The sequence below is a fragment of the Coenobita brevimanus genome, chromosome 29, assembly GCF_032717465.1.
Source record: "Coenobita brevimanus isolate Jiangsu-jjx chromosome 29, ASM3271746v2, whole genome shotgun sequence".
NCBI classification, from domain to species: Eukaryota; Metazoa; Arthropoda; class Malacostraca; order Decapoda; family Coenobitidae; genus Coenobita; species Coenobita brevimanus.
Genome location: NC_136982.1, coordinates 3,257,501 through 3,276,911, shown reverse-complemented (window position 1 = coordinate 3,276,911; position 19,411 = coordinate 3,257,501).

Genomic DNA, 19,411 nt, shown 5'->3' with positions numbered 1-19,411 from the left:
AACTGTCTAAGGTATAGGGGGCAAAACTTGACATTAACTTATGACCTTTTTTGGCTGATTGTTCTTTAAGCTGAATCATGTCATCCTTGCCTTGCCGTAAACCCTTCCACCAAGTTTGGTTTAATTCAGATCAAAGCTGTTGAATTTGACCTTGCCACGTGATCTTGACCTTTGACCTACTGTTCTCAACAAGTAATCTCTGGCACGACACTCAACCCTTCCACCAAATTTGGTCCAAATCGGAAACTGAGTTACAATGGTCTCTCACACACACACACACACACACACACACACACACACACACACACACACACACCGAGCAAAACAACACCCTGCTCTATCGCGAACGAGGATGTTACAAAAAAAAAAAAAAATCACCCAATCCCACATTACTCCGTCTGACGTACAGGGACCGGAGGCTAGTCTACCTTAGTCCAGAACGTGTATGTAAAGATGACCATCCTATTTCTCATGACAACAACACATGCACAAAAACCCTCTAATCACCTCTTGCGGGATCGAGTCTATGGAAAGCATGTCACTCAGATTAGGGCTTAAGAACTTCAATGCAGGTAAGTTTAATATTCCTCAAATTACACGCTGTTCGCCCACCCACACCCTCGTTTTTACCAAATTCCTTTTACAGTTGGAATCTTGTGTGTATTGTAGTTTTCTTTCCATTTTCCCACAACGCCGCTGGGATGTGAGTGCATTTGCAGCCTTTTGCCCTCCATTAACCCCCCTCCTCCAGACTCTCTTTCCCCCCCCCCCACAGACCCAGGCCATAACGGGATATTTGAGGCTGTCTTCATTGCTTAACTCTTTCATTTTCGTCTCTATACAAGGGAGACCATATTCTGCATGTTCAATTTCTTCCTTCTTTCTCCCAAATACACTTCAGTTTGTTGCCATTCCTACTTTTCTTCACAAATTCACTTCCGACTTGAATTATTCCATGGGCATAGGTCCCCAGGTGTTTACCAACTTTTGCGAGGAGGGGTGGGGACAATTGCTTCTTTTGATGGTGGAGAGTGGAGATCATCCTGCACTATCTTTGGAATGTTGGTACTCTTTAATATCGGAAATGCCTGTCTGTCTAAATGCTCATCTGCCTATTTACCTCTGCCTATCCCCCTGTCCATCTATTTCCCCTATCTACCCACCTGTCTATCCCTCTGCCTGTCTGTCTTGCTAGGGGGTGACAGATGGAGTGCTATAGCTGAAGTGAAGAGAACTTAAAGTCTGACTGTCGCATATATAAGCTTTCTCCCTCACTCCTGTCTCACCTTTGTCACTCAGCTGTCTCGTCTGTTTCTTGTTCTCTCTCTCTCTCTCTCTCGTTTATTCTATTTTTCCTTCCCCTCTCCTTGTTTTTTTTCCTCTCCACTTTTTTCCTGTGTTTTTTCATGTTTCTTCTTCTTCTCTTTACCTCCCTCGCCTGAGTATTTTATCTTTGTCCTTTGTTTATTCTCCTCCAATATCCTCCCTCTCTCTCTCTCTCTCTCTCTCTCTCTTCACTCCAAAAGGTCCTTAACAACTGCTTTTTGAGTCTTTTGGCATCTCTTGACATTTTCCTTTGATACTCCTCACAACGTTTGCATTACAGACACACAGACATGCAAACACGAACTGAGAATTTTATATATGTCTATAAGGTGGCAAAAATACTATATAAAAAGACATCTCCATAGTTTTTTTTTTTTTAATGCAAGAAAGAAGGAACCAAAGGCCAGAAGCCCACAAAATTCTTCCCTCTAAGAAAAGACAAAAACAAGATCTTCCCTGTTCAGAAAGAGAAGTACCGGTATCCTCTAAGGTGAGTAATATCGCCTGGGGATGGCAAGATTGGAATATATATATATAATAAGTCTTCCTTGTGAAATTAATGTACATGAAGATTATAGTACCGCCCGGTCACGAAAGGCGAGCGAGTATAAGTTAAAACGTAATAATAATAATAATAATAATAATAATAACAATAACAATAATAATAAAGAATTTTATCCCTTTCATCCAGGTGAGTTTAATTAAAGCAGGTTCTTTAAGGCTAAGTAGAAATATAATTAACAGGAAAAATTGTGACAGTGCGCGAAAAACACAGGTGGGGAATGGCAGGTACAATTATACGTGGCTAATTATTATACCTTGAGAGAGAGAGAGAGAGAGAGAGAGAGAGAGAGAGAGAGAGAGAGAGAGAGAGAGAATGGTGTAATAATAAAGCAATAATGAATAAATAACAAAATAAAATAGGTCCATCTCAATAACGAACAGAAGCATACAGAGTCAGCCAGAACACAACTAGGTGGCAGGGCTGAAGGGATAACTATTAGGAAGACGGATAGAGGGTGTTTGTCAGGGATGGGGAGGCTAGATCATCTTGATATATTGGTTCTTATCGTTCCTCCACTTGCCGCCTCACTATCCCTAACAGCCCTCCAATACATACACACTTCTGCTATCAATTTTACTACTACTACTACTACTACAACTACTCCTTCTTGTGATGTGCATCCGCCAGAGATAGTTTACGATGACACATTGTTATTGCATCGTATGTTCAAACACGAAAGAACACCCACTGCACCGGTTCCCAGACACCACATGCACTGACATTCCCTCTGGTATCGTTTAACAGGTATTTTGTGGAAGAAGCACTCACTATCGACTCTAAGGGGAGCGAGGCTGGTGCTTATGAGGCACCGTAACACACTTCCTGCAGGCAGTGAGGCTACATCTCGTGGTGCAGGATACACACAAAGCCTCCCTGCTTGTCTACATGATTCTGCGTCAAAGACTAAGCTGCAGGCTCAACGATAAGTCAGGTTTCCTACTAGGTCCCGCAGTGAGGCTAAGATATCCATGAATTACTGTTTATTGAAGCTGAGGCCTTTCACCAGGAGAGATGGGACTGTCTGCCTCTTCATAGCCTCAGTCTTCAGTCTTCTGTGCTGGTTTGCTCTAAGATTGACTTTGCATCGCTGCTGGCTATTTCTCGTTCGATTCACTTTGCTTACTGAATTCAGTTTTAATTTGGTTTTGTTATGTTCATCAATGTCGCTGCTATTCATTCTTTGTTATAATTTTTTGCATTAGATATTCTGCGAGAGAGCTTCTGTGCCTCCGATCTAACATAGTTGTGACAAAGCTTCCGACCATATTATTAAAACACACACCGTGTTCAGTATAGGCACGGCCCCGGATTTATGACGGTATAAAAAGAAACTCACACCAGGAAATGAAGTTGGAACCGAGGTGTAAAGGTCAAACTTTTTATTTTTCCACCATGCATTTCAGCACTGATGTAAAAAAAAAAAAATGAGGGTTTGTTTTCCCTTTCGCCACCTCATGCTTAATAATCCCACGGTTAGCCCTGGTGGTGGTGTCAGACGGTCTAATTCAGCGCGAGGATGTGGGGAATAGTGACAGCGGCCAGGCTCCCAGATGACCTTCTCTAGCGCCTACACACAGTGGATTTATGTCAACGATGTTCCATAATACAAAGGTCAGCTGTGATTTACTCTCTACAGTATGTGGATGTGGTGCATGCTGCGTGGGAGTATGTATTAGCATGATCGGACAGTTTATATACTTCTATCACTATCAATATAATCACTGCAACTATCAATCTGTCATTACCAACAGTTTACAGTTATTTTCATGTCTTTACCCATTCTATAGATGACGTAATTGCCCTAACGCTCGCGGAGGGGAAGTGGATGTGATGTTTCCTCGACGTGTGTGTGTGTGTGTGTGTGTGTGTGTGTGTGTGTGTGTGTGTGTGTGTGTGTGTGTGTGTGTGTGTGTGTGTGTGTGTGTGTGTGTGTGTGTGTGTGTGTGTGTGTGTGTGTGAGTGAGTGTGTGTGTGTGTGTGTGTGTGTGTGTGTGTGTGTGTGTGTGTGTGTGTGTGTGTGTGTGTGTGTGTGTGTGTGTGTTTGCGGGGGAGGTATGAACGATCTGGTACTGCATGGTGTGGTAGTGTGAGATATGGAAAAGAGTAGTGTAGCAGCGTGAGGTGTGACAGTGTGAGGTGTGGCACTGTGTGGTGTGGCAGTGTAGTGTGAAACGTGAGGTGTGGCAATGTATGGTGTGGTAGTGTAAGGTACGGCATTGTAAGGTGTGGCAGTGCGTGGTTTGACGTGAGGGCCGTGGCGGTGTCTGGTATGGTAATGTGAAGTGTGGCAGTGTGAGGTCTGGCTGTATAAGGCTTGGCAGTATAAGGTGTAGCAGTATGAAGTCTGGCAGTATGAGGCGTGACAGTGGTGTGTGCGATATAGGGTAGTGTGATATATATGGTAGGCCTAATAGACTGGAGGTGATTTAGGTGTTGCAGAAAACTCTACCACACCTCATACTACCACACCTCACACTACAACACCTCATACTACCACACTCACACTACCACACACACACCACCACATCTCACACTACCACACTCACACTACCACACCTCACACTACCACACCTCACACGACCACACCTCACACGACCACACTTCACACTACCACACCTCACACTACCACACCTCACACTACCACACTTCACACGACCACATCTCATACTACCACACAAACACTACCACACCTCACACTACCAATCACACACACCACCACACACATTACCACACCTCACACTACCACACTCACACTATCACACTTCACGCTACCACACCTCACACTACCACACTCACACTACCACACCTCACACTACCACTCACACTACCACACCTCACACCACCACATCTCACACTACCACACCTCACACTGCCACACCTCACACTGCAGCATCTCACCACCTTTCTCAAACTTACACTTCCAATCTCGCACACAAACCTATAATTCACCACCGCCACTACCACCATCACCACAACCAAACCATTACTACCACAAACACCACCACAATCACAAAGCAAGAAGTAATCACCATCACCACCACAACCACACCATTACTACCACAACCCCCTCCACTACCACAATCATAAACACCTTGAAGAAACCATCCATCACTATCACCACCACAACAATCACCACCTCCACACGATTACTACCACAAACACTAAAGAAACCACCACCACCACCACCGCTACCAGAACTACCATTCACCGACTAGACACGACTTAACGACCATCCTCACGACCTGTGCGACCTTCATTCCACCCGTTATTGCCACCACTAAGAACCCCGAATACCACTGCTACCACCATTACCACCACTCCTGCCAACATCAACTACCACAACTACCACTGCTACCACTACTACTACTACTACTACCACAATCATCGACACCTACCATCACAGTCATCAACCACCCCTACCACAAAAACTCCTACCACACTCACCAATACCCACTACCACCATCACCACCACCTACCACAAAATTCACCACCACAGTCTGTATTACCGCAAAAAATTCTTCCTCCACTACCACAACCACCATTCACAGCTGCCAATACTACCACAATTACCTGTTACTACCACCATCAACCACCTCTACCACTACCATCACCATCATCAGACCTATAACACCATCATCACCAAAATCATCACCATCATCATCAGCTACCACCATCACTACCAACCACTACTACCATCATCACAACAACCACTTCCAATAACACACACGATTCCAACCACAACTACCACCTCCTCCATCATCCCTCCTCAGTCAACACTATTATTTAAATCACCAATACAGTGTGTGTGTGTGTGTGTGTGTGTGTGTGTGTGTGTGTGTGTGTGTGTGTGTGTGTGTGTGAGAGAGAGAGAGAGAGAGAGAGAGAGAGAGAGAGAGAGAGAGAGAGAGAGAGAGAGAGAGCAATATTAGCCAGGGGGGGTAGGGCGTGACCAATGTTAGTAATTACTCTGTCTAATGGGCCACAGCAACACCTCTTAAACGCTTCTCTCTCTCTCTCTCTCTCTCTCTCCACAGCCCACTCACCCAGCACAACAAAACATCGAGGAAAAAGAAAACGGGGGTGCAGACGAAATTTAATTAATACAGGGCACACTGCGCTAAAATCTAATCAGCATAGGCAACAAAACGCACAAAATTTTAGGAGCAACAAATGAAATATGAGGGACAGTTGACATGAGTGTAATAAACGAAAATACAGAACAATAATGAATAACATGATTGCATACACTAAGGCAAAAAGACACGATACCAATTAAAGATGAATTATGATTAGGTTTTTGAATAATATAAACAATAATAATAGTCATGTAGAGAAACTTTGTACTGACAGTGAATATATACACTTAGGTTTACTTAAATACCGCAATATACTTAATGCATTCACAAGGGAAGGTGAGGAAAAGAAAGAGTTATACACACAAAGAAATGAAGCTCTCTTATAAATATCTGGGCAACATCCACAATAATAGCGTCACCTGTCTGATGTCACTACCCATTCCCACAAGTTCCAAGCGTCAACTGCAACTAATATATATATATATATATATATATATATATATATATATATATATATATATATATATATATATATATATATATATATATATACGGCATGGAAGAATGTGTCAAGTGTGGAGAATGTAAATACTGTCACGGGTTTTGGTACACAGAATACACACAGCACGTCACATCTCAGCCTGGGACAGTATACTGTAACTGTGTAGCGACCATCTGGCAGCAGTAGAGATGACAACTCTGACGTATTCATCTACTGTGTAAAAGGAAACAGTACATTCATCTACCCTGACAAATGCCGTGTGGTTTGCTGCACGTATGGGTGGCAGCTCTATGATTTATGACTTACTAAATTGCCCTGGAACGATAATTCACGAGGTGCCTGTACGCTTGGATGTTATTCTTTTATTAGGTCGTATAAGCTATGGCACAAAAGTACGGTATACATATGTTTGTCAGTATTTTAGTACTGTGCCCCAAACATGTCCTAGTAAAGTCACACACAATATGCTTCTCTAGTAAAGTGTCAGTCTGGCCACACAAACATGGTTCTTACGATGAAGCCATACAAAAGGTTACTGCTGCCACACTTAATCATGGCAGAATCTCCGTGCCGTATTTCCTTCTGTATATCATATCTTCGTGGAACTGTGGTAGAACACACACACACACACACACACACACACACACACACACACACACACACACCGCCTCGCCTCGCCCTGCTAAAGGCTGCAACAATAACGAAGTGAGTTAATGACAACAATATGCACTCAAGAAACAAAAAAAATCTCAGGCATGGACAAAACAGCCCAGGAACAAGTGGAAACAACACCAAACATCTCGAAACAGCTCGAAAATTAGCAACGAAGCCCCAGCAGCGGCGGGGTAATGAAACAGGGCACAGGAGGCCAAATGCAAATGCTGGCCCCGTGATGAAGTGGGCAAATTACCTCCGTGAAACTGTACGCTGGGAAAATTGGCCAGCAAGGTTTATGGAGTGGAGGTGAAGGTACGAAGAACAACCCAAAATGCAACACGTGAAAAAAAAAGAAAAGAAAAAAAAAACTCAGGTAGATTAATGTAGGTGATTTTGAAAGTTAAATTCATAAGAACTCGAAAATAAAAAGAAAAGCATGCAATCCAAAATGATGCAATTAAAAAAAAATCAGATTAATGTTGGAGATTATATTGGTTATATTGATAAGAGCTAGAGATATAAATAATAAATATATTAAAAGCATGCGATAATGAACAGTAATGATAAAAATATTGCTTGAAAATTTTTAACTTTTCACAGTGATGCATTAAATCTAAAAATCTGTTGGACTAATGTAGGTTAAATTGGTGAGAAAGAGCTATGACGATTACTGAATAAATAATAATAACAATAATAATCACCATCATCATCATCCGGACCTCCTTTCCCACCCTACGGCAGGGTGAGGAGTAGCAATGTCCAGACAGCCCAAATTTGCCCAATCCAATGGGCCATGCTTCCGCTGACTCATCATTCAAGCCCCCGGAATCCTGGCTCTATCGGATACGCCAAAAACATTCACCACGTTCTGTAGCTTCACATAAACGTATCCGACTAAGTCATTCCGGACGCAGCCACGTTAAAAAGGGGTGCCAAATCCCTTATCATGCACTTCTCCTCACAACATTCATCCAGCCACCTCATCTCTTGTGAGTTCCCTAGCCTCACCGACTTCCAAACCTCTCTTCCTCACACACTCATCCACCACATCTCTCCACCGCCTCCTTGGCCTAGCTCGCCTCCTCCCTCCTTCAAATTCGCTCAGATATACCTTTTTCACCATTCTATTGTTATCCATTCTCTCCACATGACCATACTATCTCAGTACTCTCTTCGATTCTGGTGTCTACAAACTTCCTCACTCCGCATCTTTCACGAATCACATTATTTCGTATCCTCTCCACCCTCTGTACTCCACAAACATTCCTCAGCAGTCCCATCTCCATTATTCTTACTCTTGACTTTTCATTTTCATGCCACACTACAGTCTCACATCCGTACGTTAAAGTTGGCACTAGCACTCCTTCATGTAAGCCTCGTGCAGCTGCAACACTCAAACCTCTGTTTCTTATCAAGGTCTTTATTGCACCAGCTACTTTTCTTCCTTGTGTCACTCTACTTTCAACTTCTTTATTCTTTTGCACATTTTCCTGTCTTTTCTATCACTGTACCCAGGTATTTGAACTCTCTCATCAATTCCAGTCTCTCTCCATTCACTGTAACATCGCACTGGGAGTCACCTTCTCTCTCAGTAACCATCCCTTACCTCTCTTCTACATTTACTCTCAAGGCACGACGCTCACAGACATCAGCAAAACTCTGCACTATACCAAGTTCTTGTCCGGTACTTGCAAGCAGTACTGCATCATCGCATAAAACAAATTTGAGATATTCCATCCATCACCATTCATTACTAACGACATCCCTCTTTCCATTACTCGTGTTTTTACTTCTCTCATCACCCCATCCATAATAATAATAATAATGATAAAATAAAATAATAAAATAATAATAATAATAATAATAACAATAATGTACAAAATGACACTACTACTACTATTACTACTATTTTTTAAATCACCTCCATCCATTGGTAAATTATACTGTGAAGATCAAAACCAACCTTCCTAATACAGTTCACCATTTGGAGTTGTAATGTGAATGTTAACACTAACCTTCATATTACAATCCGTTGGCCCCAAGCACGCCAACGGCTGTGGTTACCAACTACTACTACTACTACTACTACTACTACTACTACTACTATCCAAACAATAAAAACAGTAACGCAATCCACGAGGCCTAAAAGTGTGGAAACATATTGAAACAGCAGACGAATATCTTTGACACTGCTGCCTAAAGTGACGAGGATGTATATCTCAGTATAACTCTCTCTCTCTCTCTGAACATCATGAGAGAGAGAGAGAGAGAGAGAGAGAGAGATGGTGGAGGGATGGAGGATGCAGTACTAAATAAGAATGACAGATGGATGGAAAAAAAGATAAAGGAAAGAAGAATGACGAAGGAAGAAAGTTGGAGGATGGAAGGAAGGAAGGAAGGGGCTGAGGGAAGAAGGACAGCGTGGAAGAAGGGAGGAAAGAACCAAGGGGAAGAAAGAATGGAATGAAAGAAAGAAGGAAGGAAGGAAGGATGAACTGACGGAAAAGTATGTGGAAAGGAATGAAAAAATGTAAAGGAACTCGGAAGGAAGGAAGGATGGATGGATGGATGGATGGATGGATGGATGGATGGATGGATCGATGGATGGATGGATGGATGGATCGATGGATGGATGGATGGATGGATCGATGGATGGATGGATGGATGGATCGATGGATGGATGGATGGATGGATCGATGGATGGATGGATGGATGGATCGATGGATGGATGGATGGATGGATGGATGGATGGAAGGAAGGACTGACGCCAGGATGGAATTGCATATGGAAGGAAATGGAGAAGGAATCCATCATTAAAGAAGGAATGAATGGAATATGTGAAGGAAGGAAGGAAACCAGGAAGGGAAGGTGGAAATGAAGGAAGGAAGGACGAAAGAAAGAAGGAAGGAAGGAAGGACGAAATAAATGAAGGAGGGAGGAAGGAAGGGATGTAAAGGAACAAAGGAAGGAAGGAACATTAAACGGATCAGGTGAGAGAGAAAATGATATAAGCATATAAGACTGACTGACTGACTGACTAACTGACTGACTGACCAACTGACTGACTGACTGACTAACTGACTAACTGACTGACTGACTAACTGACTGACTGACCAACTGACTGACTGACTGACTAACTGACTGACTGACCAACTGACTGACTGACTGACTGACTGACTGACTGACTGACTAACTGACTGACTGACCAACTGACTGACTGACTGACTAACTGACTGACTGACCAACTGACTGACTGACTGACTAACTGACTGACTGACTGACTGACTGACTGACTGACTAACTGACTGACTGACTGACTGACTGACTGACTAACTGACTGACTGACCAACTGACTGACTGACTGACTAACTGACTGACTGACTAACTGACTGACTGACTGACTGACTGACTAACTGACTGACTGACTGACTGACTAACTGACTGACTGACTAACTGACTGACTGACTAACTGACTGACTGACTGACTGACTAACTGACTGACTGACTAACTGACTGACTGACTAACTGACTGACTGACTGACTGACTAACTGACTGACTGACCAACTGACTGACTGACTAACTGACTGACTGACTGACTAACTGACTGACTGACTAACTAAACCGGCTCGACTGACTGGCTGGCTGACTGACTGACTGGCTGGCTGGCTGGCTGACTGACTGGCTGGCTGGCTGGCTGGCTGACTGACTGACTGATTGACCGGCTGACTAAACCGGCTCGATTGACTGGCTGGCTGACTGACTGACTGACTAAACCGGCTCGACTGACTGGCTGGCTGACTGACTGACTAAACCGGCTCGACTGACTGACTGGTTGAGTCCTGTGAGCGTCATAGCAGGTGGACAAGATTGCTGACTCTCGCTTAATGAAATGAGAGAGAGAGAGAGAGAGAGAGAGAGAGAGAGAGAGAGAGAGAGGAATGACAGAAAGGAAGGAGGAGGAGGGAAAGAGAGAAAGGAGAGGAGAGACAGAAGGAAAACGGAAATAATAAAAGAAAAAAATGGAGAGGGAAGAAGTAAGAGAAGGACTGCTGAAGGGAGAAAGAGAAGAGAGAAAGAGGAGGAAAGGGGAGAGAGAGGGAGTAATGGATGGAGGAAAGAAGAGAGCATGGAGAGGGGGAGGTTGAGGAGGTGGAGGGAAGGAGGGAGGTGGATAGGGAGAAGGGAGGGAGGGAGGAAGGAAGAAGAGAAAGAGATAAATACATAGGTAGATAAAAAAATATTTATTATTATTATTATTATTATTATTATGTCTAGTTTCTTATTTTGTTCATCAATTTAATTTTTACACGTCACTTCAAATTATTCCGCCGCTTCATCGATATATCAACATTTACTTTTTTCTCAGCTCCACTTATTTATTTTTTACTTAATTCGTCTTTTCAACTATGCATTTTTATTTCTCCTCTATTTCTCCTTTTCCATCAGTTCATTTTTCATTCTAATTTATGCATACTTATTCTCTGCTACGCCAACATGATATATATTTGTCTTTCACTTTCTTCACATTCATTTTTCGACTCTGATTCATCTTTCACCACCTCACCTGCCCTGTAATTCATCATATTAATTCTCGACATAACATTTCACCTTCATATTTTTAAGTCTTCCACAAATTCTTCAGCTTCCAGGATTATCTTCAACTGAACGAAATCGTCTTGTTTTAAGCCTGAATGAAATCGTAGGTGCGTTCAAACCACCGAAGGGGTTTATCCTGACGATTTTTTTACCCTTTTAACTTCTATGGCCTTTTATCGGCTGCACAAAATCGTCTGTTTATATGTACTTATATAGCTGAGAAGGAATGTGATTTTGCGTGTTTTTTTCCTTATATCTTCCTCACTGTCATATTAAAAATCAGTCTGTTTCTCTCTCTCTCTCTCTCTCTCTCTCTCTCTCACTTACTTTACCGCGCCTAGGCAAATGCTGAGTGAAAGTGCTGAGTTGGATTCAAGGGTCTTAATGGATGCCAGCGTGTGGGTAGAGTGGTGGTGGTGTGTGTGTGTGTGTGTGTGTGTGTGTGTGTGTGTGTGTGTGTGTGTGTGTGTGTGTGTGTGTGTGTGTGTGTGTGTGTGTGTGTGTGTGTGTGTGTGAGAGAGAGAGAGAGAGAGAGAGAGAGAGAGGAGGAATAGAGGCAAAAATAAAGAGGGCAGCAGTGAAGCAGGAAGGAGTCTGAAAATGTAGAAGGAGATGAAGGAGATGATGGAGGGTATGGGAGATGACGGAGCTAGCGTGGAGGTGAGCCTGACTGAACCTAACTGAACCTGGAGTGGACCAATTGAACCCGAACGGACCCGAAGTGGCCTGGATGGTACTGTACTAACTGACCAGCCTGGAAGTTGTGATGTTAACGAGCTGGAACTTACCTGTGCTGGAAACTATGCTGAGAGTCTGATTGAGCTTTGAGTAGCCTGAAGGAAGCTGAATATACCCTGAACTGAGCTGAAGCGGCCTGAACGGAATCTGTTATAACTGAACTAACCTAAAATGGCCTAAAGTTCTATCCATATAACTGAATTGGCCTGAAGTGTCTTTTAAGGGAATCTGAATTAACCTAAACTTATCTCACCTGGTCTCTGAAGGGATCTCAATAAACCTGGAGCAAAATAAATGACCTAAACCTTCAACTGGCCTGGAAGGATCTTCAGTAACAGATGCAGAGTTACGGACATAAAATACAAACATCATTACGATACACAACGCGAAGGTAAGCAAGCACTTTCAAAATCCAGCCATCCGATCATCAAAACAACAAACCTTTCACTCTGGAGACGCTGCTTTGACAACTCAGTAACGTCGCAGCTAAAATTCGACGTTAACCCCAAACCTGGACATTCAGTCAGTCTCCACCATCATCAAACCACTTCTTCCCATCCCCTAAGACAATGAATATGAGAACTTTCAACTAAATCGACTCATACATTCATACAATAACGCCACACCATGAACTCTGACACTGACCCATGATGTTTAACCCTGACCTCTAATTAGTCTGTACCCAAATCAAATTACTACACCAGACACACATACAATATAGGTGCCATTTTTTTTTTCCAGATCCATTAAAACATAACGCCACACCTTGACCATTAACTTTGATTCGTAACCTTTGACCTTTGAGAGAAAAAATTGTACCATCTTGTCTTCCAAACAAAGACGTAATGTATGTCAAAGCGTTAACCCAAATCGATTCAGGGACTGACGAGATATTTTAGCATACATATATACATACATACATACATACAAATATACATACATACAAATATACATACATAATATACATACATACAAATATACATACATACATAATATACATACATACAAATATACATACATAATATACATACATACGAATATACAAACAAATACACACACACATACAAATATACATAATACATACACAGATACATACAAACATGCAAAAATAACATACATAAATACATACACACATACACTAATACTTACACAAAAACACTATCACCACAGCTGCTCCTTCATCGTCGCTAAATATGTAAAAAAAATCGCTAGCTGTTCAAATAATATGTGTAGCAATATTACTATCAGCAACATCTCCAGATTTAACTTTGTCTCACTGTAAAATTTAACTCACTATTTCTCGTTCGCCTCTCTGTCCAACTCCTCCAACTTACCTGCAAAATGAAAGAAAAAAAATGTTAATATTAGTGCACACAGTAATGATGCAATACTTAATATAAATGGATATCCTCTGTATATTAACGATGGAGATGGAAATGATGATGATGATGATGACGACAACAACGACAACAATGATGATGATGATGATGATGATGTCGTTCACTGTAATTATGTTCACGAAAATGATGCTAATAATGACGATAATGAAAATGACGATAGTGGCGATTGTGATGAAGATGAAGAACCTGAAGATAAAGACGATGACGAGGACGAAAGCGAAAAGGATGACGAGGACGAGGACTGAGATATAAATGTAGATAAGGACGATGATGGCGATGAGGAAGAAGATAAAGATTCCGAGGTCATTCCAGGCGAAGATCCCGACCAAGAAGATAGTGGAGATGGACGTAGGCCAGGTGTGGACTTTGGACTCGTGATAGTGGACTTGCTGGAGCCGTGTCACCTGGCAGGGAATGCGCTAAGGGAGAAAGAGACCAGAGCCAAGGAATGCAATAAGATTAATACTGTGTGTGTGTGTGTGTGTGTGTGTGTGTGTGTGTGTGTGTGTGTGTGTGTGTGTGTGATATATTCCTACATCGTGAGCCCCTGCGTAGGAAGGTGAAGCCCCCAAAAGAAGCCTCCCTCACGTAGCTTCATTATTCCACAGGGACAGTAAATTCACGCCAGTATAGAGCAACATGGCAGGCCTCTCGACATATTACCCCCTTTATCTTTGCTCTCTCTCTCTCTCTCTCTCTCTCTCTCTCTCTCTCTCGTACTTGCTTTGTTTCTTTTCTCTTTTTACCGTCTACTTTTCCCCTTTTTACCCCTCTCCATCTCTCTCTTGTCTCTCTCCTCTCTCTAATACCTTCCTCTCATTTTCTCTCTCCTCCCTCTCCACCTTCCGTACTTTACCTCACCTGTTGCTCCAGTCAGTAAGGTTCATAATACCCTTGTAGAACCCGTCATTCTATGCTCTGTGGACCCGGAACATTAGAGTCACGAGTCTAAGCATAAAGACTCCCAAAATAAGAATAACTATTTTATTGTCCTGTTAATGCCACACGTTTTTATTCAATTGAGAGACAGCAAAGAGACACTAAAAATGTTGATATTCTGGTGTACATTGTTAAGCCAAAAAGAAAGAACCCAAGACTCTGAACAAAACTAGTTTTATCTATCTATTGCCAGACGCCTTAATCTAGTAAAGGGTGGCCACAAACAAATCGCCTTCATGTTGCCCTGTCCCCCGCCAATTCACTGCCCTGCTCCCAGCTCACACACCCCTCCCTCATATACCTCTCCACTCCATCCCTCCACCTCCACAAAACTACTTCCTTCCGAATAAAATCGAAACAGAAAGGCAAAGTAAAGACTAATTTTATTTTAATGATGCCTGGACACACTGTATAAAATGACTGAAGACTGGAGACCGCGGGAAACAAAACTCAGACGGTTCCAGAGTTGACCAGTTTAAGCATGAAAGGCTGGAAGTACCTGTTGACTCTTGTTCTCGAGATTTAGACAGAAAGGGGGTTAGATTTTGTAGACAGACGGGTGCTACGTGCTCACCGTAATGAGGTATGCAAGCAAAGAACAGAAAAGGGCATAGACCAGACCAGCAGCGACGAGAGGCGGAGAACGTGAGATGCAACACTGAAGCAAAGACAGGGCGGTAGTTGATGACAGGAGGAGAGTTGAAAAGATGATAAACCCTTGACTCCATCATGTGTAGAAGTGTGTGTGTGTGTGTGTGTGTGTGTGTGTGTGTGTGTGTGTGTGTAGAAGTGGGGTATGCGGTGAGTCCCCCACACATTACAGCTGCACTCCACACAAGGGCGAATAAGGCCCGTGTACAAAGTCAGCCACTGAATGGGTTTAAAGAGTGTACGGGGTCGGCTTAGCACAGGCAACTTCTGTGAAACTGTTTTCGCTAAAAAGGTAATGCGGTCCTTCCAAGATAGGTCACGAGGTAAGGAGATACCGAGAAAATTAAATGACTATAAAGGACAGCATTTTATTCAGTTGAAGGTAAGGGTAGAGATATGTGAAAAATTGTGTTGAGATGTGGAGAAATTGGGTTTGTGAGGCATGAAAATAACAGGTTTCCTCTCGTCGCAGGCACATATAAGACGAATCAGACGACGGAAGTGGCAGTGCTTCATAGAGATAGGTGAAAGGTTGTGCCGGGTAGAGGGATGGAGAAATTGGGTTTGTGAGGCACGAAAATTAAGAAGTTTCCTCTCGTCTCCAGCAGATATAAGACGAATCAGACGATGGCTGTGGCAGTGCTTCACCCCACGTATACTAAGATTACATTAATAGCATACAAAAGCATCATGTATGTGTAGAGTGCAAATTAAACCATCAACTTTCAAGCAATACCAAGTCAATTCCAACTTAGCCAGACAACTGCATTCAGATATGTCAGTGAATCTTAAGTGTTAATATTAAGGGTAAAATCAAGACTCCCACAGCCAAGATAGTCCCAATAATCTAGCTAACACCAGACGATTTTATTCAGCTGCAAGTGAGTCAAAGGAGGCTGAGTGTTGAGGAAAGAGGTACCATCAAGCCTCCTCATCTCACAAGAATAAGACTCCTTGTGTTGCGTCCCTGAGGTGTTTGTTTTGTGTTCTGTGAAGCCCAGACACAGAGACGAAGCAAGACAACTGTGGATAAAAAGGTGTCTCTCTTCTTCGGGCTTTTTTGCTTTCACACCTCCTCTGTCTGATCTGTCTATCTGTCTTTTTGTGTGTCTTTTTTTTTTCATTCAGTCTGTTTCTATCTATTTTTCAGTCTGTCTCTGTATTTTTCAGTCTGTGTCTCTGTCTATCTGTCTTCAATCTGTCTTTCTGTTTCTCTCTCTCTCTCTCTCTCTCTCTCTCTCTCTCTCTCTCTCTCTCTCTCTCTCTGTGTCTGTCTACCTCTCCTCTCTCTCTTTCTTTGGGGGAGGTGGGGAGAGGGAGGGTGATACATCTATATCTCTTGAGACACTTCACTTTGCTTGTGTTTCTCCGTCTGACGTCTGTACAGTATATACCTCCATGGTGTGTGTGTGTGTGTGTGTGTGTGTGTGTGTGTGTGTGTGTGTGTGTGTGTGTGTGTGTGTGTGTGTGTGTGTGTGTGTGTGTGTGTGTGTATTCTTTCTATCTCTCTTTTCTTCTACCTGCCCATCTCCTCTTTTCCTTCTTTCTCTCTCCTCCTACTTTTATCTCGCTTCTCCCCCCCCCTCTCTCTCTCTCTCTACCTACCTACCTACCTACCTACCACTAACCTGATGTACAGAAGGACCCATCAATCCTTCCCTATCTACCACCTGCACTAAAGAGAGCATAACTTGGCCTATATTTCCCGTTGAGAGCCAAGGTCCCATTTTACTTTCGTCTCCCCTCCCCTTACGAGTGCAAAGATGCCTGACAGAAAACGGGCCGCGCGTTGCCAACTTGTCTCTGAAGTCGAGGTATCGTGTATAGTTTGTCAGGTGTATTTTATTGTTACGCCTGTGTTGTGTACAAGGACATTCTCTCTCTCTCTCCCTCCCTCCCTCCCTCTCTCTCTCTCTCTCTCTCTCTCTCTCTCTCTCTCTCTCATACGCTTGACTTTTGCCTTTTCCTCCACACTGTTAGTTATTCCTAAATTTTCTTCATTTTCTTAGTATTTCTATATCATAAACGCGTCACTGTATCTCACTTTGCTTAAACATACTCATTCCCCCTGCGATTTTATTCTCCTGATTGTGAAGGCTTGCTGAGAATAAATAAATAAATAGTAATAATAAAAATGAATGCTGAAATAGAGGAATTATTCACTTTATCTTGTTACACTTTCCTCTGTTATAAGAAGCAGGAAAACAAATACGTTGCCAGACAGGAGATAACACCTTTTTATCCTCATATTCTCTCCTTTTTATTAATTAATCTATTTGTTATTTTAGAACCGAACTCTCATAGTGAAGAGGTTAAAGTGCTTCTATTCCTTTTTTTTTTTTTTTTTTTTTTTTTTGGTAACGAGAAAAATGTGAACTAACTCCATTATCTCATTTACCATGATTACGTTTTATTATTATTATTATTATTATCATTTTTTTTTTATTATTAGCCGCAGTAGTAGTAGTAGTAGTAGTTGCTGTTGTTGTTACATTATCATTTTCTTATCATTATTATTATTATTATTATCATTATTATTATTACCTCGTGTCCATTGCATTAAAAATAAAAAAATCATGGTGTTGAAGGGGTTAGCACTCACAGTCACATGAAAAAAAAAAAATGAAAAACACACACACACACACACACACACACACACACACACACACACACACACGCACGCACACACACACAAAAAACATCAACCAGGAAGCAGCTAAAAGAGGCTGCATTTAAGGTGACTCGCAGGTAAACAGGAACAAGAAATTTCCCTCATCTTTGTATAAACACGATTTTTTCCCCTTTTTTCATTTTTTCTCTTGTTGTTTTTTTTTTACATCATTAAACTAGGACAGGAGTCTAGCCAAGCACTTAGCCGCTGACAGAGAGAAAGTGGTAAGTGGTGGGGGTGTGGAGGAATTAACACCTAAGTGGGGAAGGAGGGAAATGGGGGAAAAGGGGAGGGGGAAGGGGGGGAAATGGGCTCTACACCAATATCATGCATCTTACACCCATAATCTGTCAATATTTCCTGATCCACCCACTCCACCTTCTTGAAAATGAGAGAGAGAGAGAGAGAGAGAGAGAGAGAGAGAGATTTATCCTCCTAAACCTCTTCCCCTTCCCTTTTAATCCTCCCTCCCACCCCTTTCACCCTTTCCACTATCTAATCAGTTAAATCCTTCAGGCCGAGGATGTGTTTTCTATGCCCCCCCCCCCAAAAAAAAAAGACGATTTAATTATGTCTTGGGGGGAGATTTTTCGAAGTGAACTGATTAATTAAACTTTACACTGGACTGGATAATTGGCCTTCATATCCCTCAGCCAAGATTTATTTCCTCCCTTAGGCTGAAGAAAATCGTCTGCTGCTCGTGAAGGAGCGTTGTGATGCTGATGTGGATGAGACTGAAAGCGTTAAGAGAAACACTTCGAGGTGGTTTGGCCATGTGGAGAGGATGGCGAATAAGAAAATGACTAGAAGAGTGCACATGAGTTAGCTGGAAGGATAGAGGGGGATAAAATAATAAATGAATAAATAAGTAAAACAAAAAAACAAATAAATAAAAATGTCGTCAGATTCAACTTGGGGCCTGATTAAAAGCCCCCCCTCCCCTTTTTTTTTTTTGCCCATCCCCAAAATCCAAAAATTTGTCCATATTTTTTTCTTTACATTCCTCTCTCTCTCTCTGACTATCTATCTGTCTGTCTGTATCTATCTATCTACTTTCTTTTACATTCCTCTTATATTTTCTCTCTCCCTCTCCCTTTCCTCTCTCTCTCTCTCTCGCTCTGACTATCTGTCTACTTTCTTCTACATTCCTCTTATATTTTCTCTCTCTTTCCCTTTCCTCTCTCTCTCCCTCTCTCTCTCCCAGCTATTCCGGGTCTTACAAACAGGTGGCTCTTCAACGCTGACGGACGAGCATGGAAAAAATGATGGCAAAAAGTGTGTGTGTGTGT